General features: G+C 53.4%; 3 non-coding genes across 3 annotated transcripts; all 3 read left to right on the forward strand.

The window, feature by feature from the left end:
* Positions 1-548: 548 nt before the first annotated feature.
* On the forward strand, positions 549-620 carry TRNAT-UGU (transfer RNA threonine (anticodon UGU)). The gene has a single exon. It is a non-coding gene; the product is annotated as a tRNA-Thr (tRNA).
* A 4,346-nt stretch (positions 621-4,966) lies between these two features.
* TRNAS-GCU (transfer RNA serine (anticodon GCU)) lies at positions 4,967-5,048 on the forward strand. Its single transcript has one exon. It is a non-coding gene; the product is annotated as a tRNA-Ser (tRNA).
* A 1,156-nt stretch (positions 5,049-6,204) lies between these two features.
* On the forward strand, positions 6,205-6,276 carry TRNAT-UGU (transfer RNA threonine (anticodon UGU)). The gene has a single exon. It is a non-coding gene; the product is annotated as a tRNA-Thr (tRNA).
* The last annotated feature ends 5,932 nt before the right edge of the window (positions 6,277-12,208 follow it).

The following is a 12,208-nucleotide window of genomic DNA, read 5'->3' on the forward strand; positions in this document are numbered from 1 at the left end:
TAAATAATGTATGTAGGGGAGGGCGGGAGGGAGGCGGGTGGCGGCCGAATCGGCTACGCACACGGAGTGGGCGTAGTGTTGCCGGCTACGCTGTCTACGCAAAATGCGTAGAAGGCAACACTACGCCTACTCCGTGGGTGTAGCCGATTCGGACGCCCAGGGTTACTTCTAACCAGTTTGGATAGATAGACTGATAAGAAAGCAGCTCTTACTCCTAAAGTTTCAGCCATCTCAAGTGTATGACTGTTGACATATGTCTGCCCCACAGAGACAGATCACTTCTAATAAGTGAGTTCTCTATCTGTCACTGATTGTGGACATACTAACTAGAGCTATCAGTATGGTCATAAATGTGAATACTCTTATGTTCTCAAATCAAAATGGAGTTTTTCCTACTTCCAAGAAAAGTGTCTTAAGCATGCTCTTCAATTTGTGCACGCATGTAGACATTCAAATGCAACTGCATTTCCATACAGAGTCTCAAAATCATAGATATCTTCATACCGCAGTAAGAATACATGAAGCGATTTACATACTGCAGGCAGGCTGGCCTTGTAGCTCAGTGGCAGAGCACGGGTCTTGTAAACCAGGGGTCATGAGTTCAAGCCTCATCAGGGCCTTTTCATATGTGAGTTTCTGTATGTTGTTTCCAAGTCATTCTTTCTAGGAGTCACACCTTGTCTTAAGTTTGCTTATTGACAAGCTTCCCTTTCCTGCTTTCATCGTATCAAGAAGACTTCATGAAAACCATTGAACCATAAACTATCGCCTCACCCCTTCCGATCGCCTGACGAACGCCTGACAAACGCCATTCTCACCCCGCCGGGCAAAGCCAAATAAGCCATGCATATTTGAAGTTCCTTTGAAAGTCAGAGCGAGGACTATGACCTCTGTACCGACTGAGTCTGCATCCACAGAAAGGATGGATGAAATAAGGATCTAGAAATTTCACCAAGGAGATGTGAACTTCATCCCCCTTAAAATACTTTTCCTCCCAGATGCCCCGGCTCTTAGTCAAATGAGGTTAATCTTCAAAACCCCACCCCCACTAACCATAAATATCCGACTCTCCTGCTGTCCATTCAAATGATACAATGTATCTTGTACATAGAGAGAATGTGAGAAAAAGCAGAATCGCTTCATAGATTTGGTGACCTTGGATGGGTGGGCTGGATAAAGAAGTGAACCTGATTTCGGGAAAAGGAGTATCGTGATGGGGATGAGGAAAAGAGAACATGGACCACATTCACAAGTTAGAGAAATAAATATATTAGGTTGAATGGTTTTAAAAAGGTAACTTTGAGCATGAATTGTTTTTTTAAACTGCAAAGAATAAAACAAGCACTGGCGTTGCCAATAGGTTTCGCATTTGGAAAGTTGGAGCTATTGGTTTTGTAAATGACATTTTATATTTATATATCATTATTGGCATTGTCAATAACAATATATAAATATAAAATGTCAGATATAGCTGTAAAAAAATGTTTTTAAACCTCAGCATGTCACCTGCAGAACACACATTTGAGGAATCTATTGGGGCCTCCTATAGGATTACCACTTTTGTGGATGGGCATGCCAACTCCTTAACTAAGCCTTTGGCGCCAGTCAAAGTGGTCTAGTAGCACACAGGCCTACAGGCTCGTTTCCACTGCTCGATTATGTAGGCAGCCTTAACTGGGTAAACCCCCGGGTCAAAAATAATTATAATTTAAATCTAATTGTAGAGTTGTCATACACTTAATCATACAAACTGTTTCCTATTAACAAAAAAAAGGCTAGTACTCTTTAGAGCGGGATTATATTACTAAGTGCTCAGCTGGTTGTCTAGTGTTGACTCCACTTCGCCATCTGTAAATAAACTTGTTGTGAAATACGGGCAATTCCAGGCTCAGGCTTTTAATCATTCAGCATACACAGATGAACAAATAAGATGGGGTATAGAAAAACATGTTACGTTCACCGCAATGAAGACCCACGATTGTGGGTGGCATTTAGGGGCATCATTAAAAAAAAGTTATGTCACCCATTTCAAGTGGCCTCTAGCAACAAAAAAATACTCATTAAATGTGGGCAGCATTTCCTACTCAGTCAGTGTAATGATAAAAGAGAAAAAGTCAGCAGGAGTTAGCAATTAAGACTTTATGGGCACTGCTATAAACAGCATTCGTTCGAGGTTAGAAAAGAAAAGGGATATGTGATACCCGACGCTCCGTATAAGGACACAGAATGACATCTAGTGCCAAGGAAATCTGTCGTCATTAAATGTATTCCCCAGATTTAGTAAAGATACTTTAGTTTATGCAGATTTAAGACATCAAAAAGGCGAGGGACACTTGGATTCCATGCGACGAAGAGGGCCATTTCCAGTGTTATCCTGTCTATTAAACACATATCCTATCACATGCTAATACGCGTAGCCTTCATTGATTACTCACAAGTGGGAGATTACAAGTACAACAAATGAAGTCACCGAGATAAAAACTTAGAACAGTCTTTAATGTGTGACAACGTGTGATCGATATTAAGGACTCCCCACGTTTAGCCATACCTCCCCTTCCCAGCAGTCCTACCTTGAGGGCGTACTTTTCTCCGGTGCTCTTGCTAAAGATCTCCAGCACTTTCCCGTTGATGCCCAGCCCGAGGACCTGCGTGGTGACCTTGTAGTCATCAGTGATTGCGTTTTTCTTGATCTGAAAGGCCGACTTGACATTGAACTGGGGGAACTGGGAGAGCTGGGGGGCTTGCTGCTGCATTGGGATGGGTGGCAGGGCCCCTTGGGGATTCTGATTTTGAGAGTTGGACAGCATGTTTCAACAGTGCCAATAATCCGTCCTATGTTGACCCTCTCGGGCCCCGAGACCCTCGAAGCCGGACGCAATGGTTGGCTTGGCCCACCAACATACACAAAAGGTGAACGGGGTCTCTTCTCCCTCCTTTTCTTGGCAGTCCCGGTGTTTCCTTTCTCTTTTTCCAGATCAGGTCTTTTTTAGAGCCTTTTCACCCGCTTTTAAGACCGATCGCAAAGGGATCCGACACGTGCTCTTTTACAACGCCCTTTATTTCGGTATTACCGTATTTCTAAAATGTGTTGCCTTCTTCGGGAGCTGCCGGAACGTTAAAAGGTTGAACGTTCTTTCTAAACCTAGCTTCCCCTTAATCGGTTTCACCGTAACGTCACAACCAGAGCCAGGTGGCCAATGGCTGGTCGCACAGCGCTTGAAAGGAAAGAAAGAGGATGTATGAGGAAGAGAAAGGACTGCTTCGGTAAATCCCATAGACACAGAAGAAGGACTGAACTGGGGCCGTCTCGCATCGAAGCCCAGAACAAATGCTCCTCACTCAAACATTTTGTGGCCATTTTGGATAGGGATCTTGCTTAGATTTACACGTGGCAACTCCAAGTATATAATGGTGAGTAAACGAGACGATCCACCTATATGCCTACTCAAACCACGTAGGTGGTACGGGGTAGCTAAAGAAACAGTCATGAAAATGGCACAGCCTAGAATCGACGAAAAAGTATAGAACAATTATAGAACAGAATGTATATCATGTAAACATCGAAATCCTAATATCTAATTGTTATTGATATGCGTTGAGCGGAATTATATTTCGCAAAATACTATAAAGTAATTCACTTAAGTATGTAACATAACAACATACATTTTACTTCTTGCAAGTAGTATCTAAAACGACGATACACATTTCCACTCAGACATGGCAGATAACGAGATTATTTCTTCAGGAAAGGCATTCTCTTCGCCTGAATAATGAGCCAGCGTCATTGTTAAAACAAGTCAGGTCCCGGGCCGCGCTGTGATTGGCTGACGTCACGGGGGTGTCCCGGGCCGGCAGCCAATCACAGCGTGGCCCGGGAATGACGTCACGGGGTGTCCCGGGCCGGCAGCGAATCGCAGCACGGCCCGGGACAAAGGGGCGGGGCTTAAAAAAAGCACCAGAAACGCCCCCGAATCGCGTTTTCGAGAGAAAGCGCGATTGACAGCCTCTGCCTCCCAATGGCTAGCCTCCATTTATGGAGCTAGCCAATTGGAAACAGAGGCTGTCCTAACCTCACTATTGAAAACAATAGATTTCGATCTGGGAGGGGCTTCGCCCCTCGCCAGGTTTCGAAACCTAAAAAATCAATGTGGGATTGGAGGCACAATCTGAGCAGAAAGCACCATAAGCTGCTATGGTGCAACTCTTATGTTGACTAGAAACATTAATATGATGACGCTCTTCTTTTGATATGTCTTTCATTTACATTTTATTGTTAGTAGCTGATACAGCACTGTTTGCAGCTCCTCAGTATATGGTTATCCCGTGACAACAATGTTTTCATCATATTTATTATTCTACAAATGTATTTTTAAATGCACTGATGTGGTGTTTGCATGCTATGCAAGACGGCACATCATGGAATGTTTATAAGGAGCATCGAATAGGATTGTGATATTTGCACCTGGAAGAGTCGGACACGCAGATCCTGAAAAGAAGTAAAAACTCTCTAGCAAGGGCCGTCTTTACCCTGAGTTTAATCTTTACTTTTAGTGAAATGGTTTATGAAAAATCAGTAAGCTGCTCCAGGTGAGGCTCGAACTCACAACCTCAGCATGCCTCAATGCAAGTACTGCTGTATAAGTACCGCGCACTAACCGATAGCGCCACTGGAGCTCACTGTTCTCATATCTCCCCAGTTGAGCCATCTAGAGCTGACCAAGGAGATACTGGCACTGCTCCCTTATTCACTGTGCAAGATCGACTCACATGCTAGCATGTTATCATGACTATTAAAAACTACAGTCCTAATGGAACAGATTTGATAATTCTGCTATATCATGTGCTCTGTCTATTGAACACCACATATATTTGCCAGTTCTGACACAGTCTAGGAGAAACTTATGATTATTTGTAATTAGCACATCGTAAGAATTTCCTAAAAAATGAAACATAGTCACCTAAGGCAGACGAGGTGGCCGAGTGGTTAAGGCGATGGACTGCTAATCCATTGTGCTCTGCACGCGTGGGTTCGAATCCCACCTTCGTCGGAACGCCATCAGACACTCTTTTGAAGGTGGGCATGTCTCGTAGTACAATTACACTCTCTTTCAAGACACAGCCATAATCCACTAGAAGGGCCCAACTGACTATTCCATTTTGGCAATTATGTCAAATTAAGGGGTTTTGTGCTTAATTGAAATTAGATCTTTCATGAAGTGTCCAGAGGATTGCCTTTCCCTCACTCCTGGCCTTCTAACTAACCCTGGTCGCAGTGGGCGTAGTGGGGCTCCGCGGAGCTACGCGGAGTGGGCGAGAAGCTACGCCCACTCCCGCACTCCGCGTAGCCCCACTACACACCTCCCTCCCGCTCTCCCCTACATACATTATTTAAGCAACTACCCTTAATAAAACAATTTTAAAGCACTTACCGTGTCCGGGGCTCGTCCGGGGCTCCCTCTTGGAATAGCGTCGTCCTGGATACCAATGCGCATGCGCGGGCGGCCGCGCATGCGCATTTCTCACGAGAAATGCGCATGCGCGGGAGGCCGCGCATGCGCATTGGTATCCAGGAAGGGACGCTATTCCAAGAGGGAGCCCCGGAAGAGCCCCGGACATGGTAAGTGCTTTAAAAATTGTTTTATTAAGGTTAGTTGCTTAAATAATGTATGTAGGGGAGGGCGGGAGGGAGGCGGGTGGCGGCCGAATCGGCTAAGGCCACGGAGTGGGCGTAGTGTTGCCGGCTACGCTGTCTACGCAAAATGCGTAGAAGGCAACACTACGCCTACTCCGTGGGTGTAGCCGATTCGGACGCCCAGGGTTACTTCTAACCAGTTTGGATAGATAGACTGATAAGAAAGCAGCTCTTACTCCTAAAGTTTCAGCCATCTCAAGTGTATGACTGTTGACATATGTCTGCCCCACAGAGACAGATCACTTCTAATAAGTGAGTTCTCTATCTGTCACTGATTGTGGACATACTAACTAGAGCTATCAGTATGGTCATAAATGTGAATACTCTTATGTTCTCAAATCAAAATGGAGTTTTTCCTACTTCCAAGAAAAGTGTCTTAAGCATGCTCTTCAATTTGTGCACGCATGTAGACATTCAAATGCAACTGCATTTCCATACAGAGTCTCAAAATCATAGATATCTTCATACCTCTGTAAGAATACATGAAGCGATTTACATACTGCAGGCAGGCTGGCCTTGTAGCTCAGTGGCAGAGCACGGGTCTTGTAAACCAGGGGTCATGAGTTCAAGCCTCATCAGGGCCTTTTTATATGTGAGTTTCTGTATGTTGTTTCCAAGTCATTCTTTCTAGGAGTCACACCTTGTCTTAAGTTTGCTTATTGACAAGCTTCCCTTTCCTGCTTTCATCGTATCAAGAAGACTTCATGAAAACCATTGAACCATAAACTATCGCCTCACCCCTTCCGATCGCCTGACGAACGCCTGACAAACGCCATTCTCACCCCACCGGGCAAAGCCAAATAAGCCATGCATATTTGAAGTTCCTTTGAAAGTCAGAGCGAGGACTATGACCTCTGTACCGACTGAGTCTGCATCCACAGAAAGGATGAAATAAGGATCTAGAAATTTCACCAAGGAGATGTGAACTTCATCCCCCTTAAAATACTTTTCCTCCCAGATGCCCCGGCTCTTAGTCAAATGAGGTTAATCTTCAAAACCCCACCCCCACTAACCATAAATATCCGACTCTCCTGCTGTCCATTCAAATGATACAAGGTATCTTGTACATAGAGAGAATGTGAGAAAAAGCAGAATCGCTTCATAGATTTGGTGACCTTGGATGGGTGGGCTGGATAAAGAAGTGAACCTGATTTCGGGAAAAGGAGTATCGTGATGGGGATGAGGAAAAGAGAACATGGACCACATTCACAAGTTAGAGAAATAAATATATTAGGTTGAATGGTTTTAAAAAGTTAACTTTGAGCATGAATTGTTTTTTTAAACTGTAAAGAATAAAAAAAATCAATGTGGGATTGGAGGCACAATCTGAGCAGAAAGCACCATAAGCTGCTATGGTGCAACTCTTATGTTGACTAGAAACATTAATATGATGACGCTCTTCTTTTGATATGTCTTTCATTTACATTTTATTGTTAGTAGCTGATACAGCACTGTTTGCAGCTCCTCAGTATATGGTTATCCCGTGACAACAATGTTTTCATCATATTTATTATTCTACAAATGTATTTTTAAATGCACTGATGTGGTGTTTGCATGCTATGCAAGACGGCACATCATGGAATGTTTATAAGGAGCATCGAATAGGATTGTGATATTTGCACCTGGAAGAGTCGGACACGCAGATCCTGAAAAGAAGTAAAAACTCTCTAGCAAGGGCCGTCTTTACCCTGAGTTTAATCTTTACTTTTAGTGAAATGGTTTATGACAGGGGTGCCCAAACCAGTCCTGGCGGGCCGTATCCATGCCAGATTTTTGGGATATCCCCATCTGGGGATCACGGTTCGATCCCCGGCACCGGCGGCAGATTAGCCCAGCACCAGGTGACTCTGGGAAATAGCTGGCGCCGCGGCTAGGGCGGCTGACTCCGGAATCTGGAGATTTTTTTATTTAAGGTTTTTGTAGAGCGCGTAGTAACCCTCGAGCATCCCAGAGATCAGGGTTCGATCCCCGGCACCGGCCGCAGATTAGCCTAGCACCACGTGACTCTGGGAAATAGCTGGCGCCGCGGCTAGGGAGGCTGACTCCGGAATCTGGAGATCACGGTTCGATCCCCGGCACCGGCGGCAGATTAGCCCAGCACCAGGTGACTCTGGGAAATAGCTGGCGCCGCGGCTAGGGCGGCTGACTCCGGAATCTGGAGATTTTTTTATTTAAGGTTTTTGTAGAGCGCGTAGTAACCCTCGAGCATCCCAGAGATCAGGGTTCGATCCCCGGCACCGGCCGCAGATTAGCCCAGCACCATGTGACTCTGGGCAATAGCTTGCTTAATCTTCCCAACGGCGCCTAGAGACCCTTACGGGTGATTGTGCGCCTTACAAATGTGGATTATTATTATTATTATTATTTGGGCCGATTCCGATCCGGTTCGTAAAAGCACATCTGCCCGAATCTGTCGGACAACCACGTACGCCCGGGAGAGGACTGCCCGGGACCCGTGGAGCCCGTCCTGGTCACTCTGACCTGCCATCGGCCTGGAGAAGGGAGCGCCGGACGCCCGGGGGGAGGACTGCCCGGGACCCGTGGAGCCCGTCCTGGGCACTCTGACCTGCCGTCTGCCCGGGGAAGGGAGCCCCGGACGCCCGGGGGGAGGACTGCCCGGGACCCATGGAGCCCGTCCTGGGCACTCTGACCTGCCGACGGCCCGGGGAAGGGAGCCCCGGACGCCCGGGGGAGGACTGCCCGGGACCCGTGGAACTCGTCCTGGGCACTCTGACATGCCGCTGACCCGGGGAAGGGAACCCCGGACGCCCGGGAGCCGTGGAGCCCGTCCTGGGCACTCTGACAAGCCGTCGGACCGGGGAAGGGAGCCCCGGACGCCCGGGACCCGTGGAGCCTGTCCTGGGAACTCCGGCATGCCGTTGGCCCAGGGAAGGGAGTCCCAGATACCCGGGACCCGTGGAGCCCGTCATGGGCACTCTGACAAGCCGGTGTCCCGGGGAAGGGAGCCCCGGACGCCGGGGACTCGTGGAGCCCGTCCTGGGCACTCTGGCATGCCGTTGGCACGGGGAAGGGAGCCCCGGACGTCCGGGGCCCGTGGAGCCCATCCTGGGCACTCTGACAAGCCGTTGGCCCGGGGAAGGGAGAGCCGGACACCCAGCGGAGGAATGCCCGGGACCCATGGAGCCCGTCCTGGGCAATCTGACCTGCCGTCGGCCCGGAGAAGGGAGCGACGGACGCCCGGGGGGGAGGAATGCCGGGACGCATGGAGCCCATCCTGGGCACTTTGACATGCCATCGGCCTTGAGACCCGGGGGACGACTGCCCGGGAAGCATGGAGCCCGACCTGGGCACTCGCTCATGCCGTTGGCCTGGAGACCCGGGGGACGACTGCCCGGGGCGCATGGAGCCCGACCTGGGCACTCGCTCATGCCGTTGGCCTGGAGACCCGGGGGACGACTGCCCGGGACGCATGGAGCCCGTCCTGGGCACTTTGACATGCCGTTGGCCTGGAGGAGGGAAGCCCCGGGTGTTGTTACCCAGGCATAGCCCATCTGGTCCCCCTGGCAGAGAACCACCAGCCTTGCAGGGGTGTCCGGGCATACCCTTACCCCTAGTAATCCGGAGGAAAATTACCCCCCTTTCTTGTAATCTGTGCACACGAGTTGACAGAGGGGACCCAAGGCGTAAAAGTACCCGACCTCCTGGAGCCCTCGCTGGGATCGGGGAGGCAAATGGCACCTCATAGGGACTTCCAGGGAGGTTTGGCCATCTGGTCGCCCTTTTGGATAGCATTGCGTGCGACCAGATGGCCGAGGGGAAAGGTGCAACCAGGTGGCCGGGAACGAAAGGACTCCCTGCTTCCCACCCCGAGCCTTCGTGGTAGGGCTGCTGCCTGCCCACGCCGGGCAGGGCTCGGGGACCCCGGCTGGGCCTCAGGCACGGTGAGGACCACCGGAGCTCCCAGGCCCGGACGCCCGGGACGACGACTGCCCGGGACGCATGGAGCCCGTCCTGGGCACTTTGACATGCCGTCGGCCTGGAGACCCGGGGGACGACTGCCTGGGACGCATGGAGCCCGTCCTGGACATTTTGACATGCCGTCGGCCTGGAGACCCGGGGGACGACTGCCCGGGACGCATGGAGCCCGTCCTGGGCACTTTGACATGCCGTCGGCCTGGAGACCCGGGGGACGACTGCCTGGGACGCATGGAGCCCGTCCTGGACATTTTGACATGCCGTCGGCCTGGAGACCCGGGGGACGACTGCCCGGGACGCATGGAGCCCGTCCTGGGCACTTTGACATGCCGTCGGCCTGGAGACCCGGGGGACGACTGCCCGGGACGCATGGAGCCCGTCCTGGGCACTTTGACATGCCGTCGGCCCGGAGAAGGGAGCGCCGGACACCCAGGGAAGGACTGCCCGGGACCCATGGAGCCCGTCCTGGGCAATCTGACCTGCCGTCGGCCCAGGGAAGGGAGCGGCGGATGCCCGGGGGGAGGAATGCCCGGGACGCATGGAGCCCGTCCTGGGCACTTTGACATGCCGTCGGCCCGGAGACCCGTGGGACGACTGCCCGGGACGCATGGAGCCCAACCTGGGCACTTTGACATGCCGTCGGCCTGGAGACCCGGGGGACGACTGCCCGGGATGCATGGAGCCCGTCCTGGACATTTTGACATGCCGTCGGCCTGGAGACCCGGGGGACGACTGCCCGGGACGCATGGAGCCCGTCCTGGGCACTTTGACATGCCGTCGGCCCGGAGAAGGGAGCGCCGGACACCCAGGGGAGGACTGCCCGGGACCCATGGAGCCCGTCCTGGGCAATCTGACCTGCCGTCGGCCCGGAGAAGGGAGCGGCGGATGCCCGGGGGGACGACTGCCCGGGACGCATGGAGCCCGTCCTGGGCACTTTGACATGCCATCGGCCTGGAGACCCGGGGGACAACTGCCCGGGACGCATGGAGCCCAACCTGGGCACTTTGACATGCCGTCGGCCTGGAGACCCGGGGGACGACTGCCCGGGACGCATGGAGCCCGTCCTGGACATTTTGACATGCCGTCGGCCTGGAGACCCGGGGGACGACTGCCCGGGACGCATGGAGCCCGTCCTGGGCACTTTGACATGCCGTCGGCCTGGAGACCCGGGGGACGACTGCCCGGGACGCATGGAGCCCGTCCTGGGCACTTTGACATGCCGTCGGCCTGGAGATCCGGGGGACGACTGCCCGGGACGCATGGAGCCCGTCCTGGGCACTTTGACATGCCGTCGGCCTGGAGACCCGGGGGACGACTGCCCGGGACGCATGGAGCCCGTCCTGGGCACTTTGACATGCCATCGGCCTGGAGACCCGGGGGACGACTGCCCAAGAGCCATGGAGCCCGTCCTGGGCAATTTGACAAGCCGTTGGCCTGGAGGAAGGAAGCCCCGGGTGGCCTAGGGAGGTGTTACCCAGGCATAGCCCATCTGGTCCCCCTAGCAGAGAACCACCAGCCTTGGAGGGGTGTCCGGGCATACCCTGCCCCCTAGTAATCCGGAGGGAAATTACCTGACTTTCTTGCAATCTGTGCACACAAGGTGACAGAGGGGACCCAAGGCGCGAAAGTACCCGACCTCCTGGAGCCCTCGCTGGGATCCGGGAGGTGAATGGCACCTCATCATGACTTCCAGGGCGACCAGATGGCCGAGGCGAGAGGGGCGACCAGATGGCCAGGACCAAAAGGACGCCAATCTGCCTGCCCCGGAGCTGCAGGGCTCTGGGGCTGCAGGGTTCCGGGGGCTGCAGAGCTGCAGGTCTCTGGGGCTGCAGGGCTCCGGGGCTTCAGGCCTCCCCGGGCCCTGATGGACCCTCCGTCCCGGGTACCTCCGACCCCCGGCCGGCTTGCAGGACGGAGGGGGGATTCCCGCACCACTGGGCCCTGCCGGACGGGGCTCAAGCCCCGGGCCCGGTCCCCGGCCCCAGTCCCGGCTTTCCAAACCCTATGCCGGGCCGGGGAGAGCCTCCCCTGGGCCCCCGGTGGACCCTCCGTCCCGGGCGCCCCGGCCCCCTGGCCGGATTGCTGGACGGAGGGGTACCAGCACCCTCGGGGCCTGGCCAGATGGAGTTCAAGCCCCGGGTCCGGTCCCACCTTCCGAACCCTAGCCAGGCTGGGGAGAGCCTCCCCGGGAACCGGTGGAGCCCCGTCCCCAGCGCACGGACCCACTGGTGGCCTGCGGGACAGGGGGCTCCAGCACCCTCGGGGCCTGGCCAGATGGAATTCAAGCCCCGGGTCCGGTCCCACCTTCCGAACCCTAGCCAGGCTGGGGAGAGCCTCCCCGGGAACCGGTGGAGCCCCGTCCCCAGTGCACGGACCCACTGGTGGCCTGCGGGACAGGGGGCTCCAGCACCCTCGGGGCCTGGCCAGATGGAGTTCAAGCCCCGGGTCCGGTCCCACCTTCCGAACCCAAGCCAGGCTGGGGAGAGCCTCCCCGGGCCCCGGTGGACCCTATGTCCCGGGCACCCCGGATCCCCGGCCGGATTGCAGGACGGAGGGGTACCAGCACCCTCGGGGCCTGGC

Source organism: Lissotriton helveticus, chromosome 5_1 (assembly GCF_964261635.1).
Source record: "Lissotriton helveticus chromosome 5_1, aLisHel1.1, whole genome shotgun sequence".
Taxonomy (NCBI): Eukaryota; Metazoa; Chordata; class Amphibia; order Caudata; family Salamandridae; genus Lissotriton; species Lissotriton helveticus.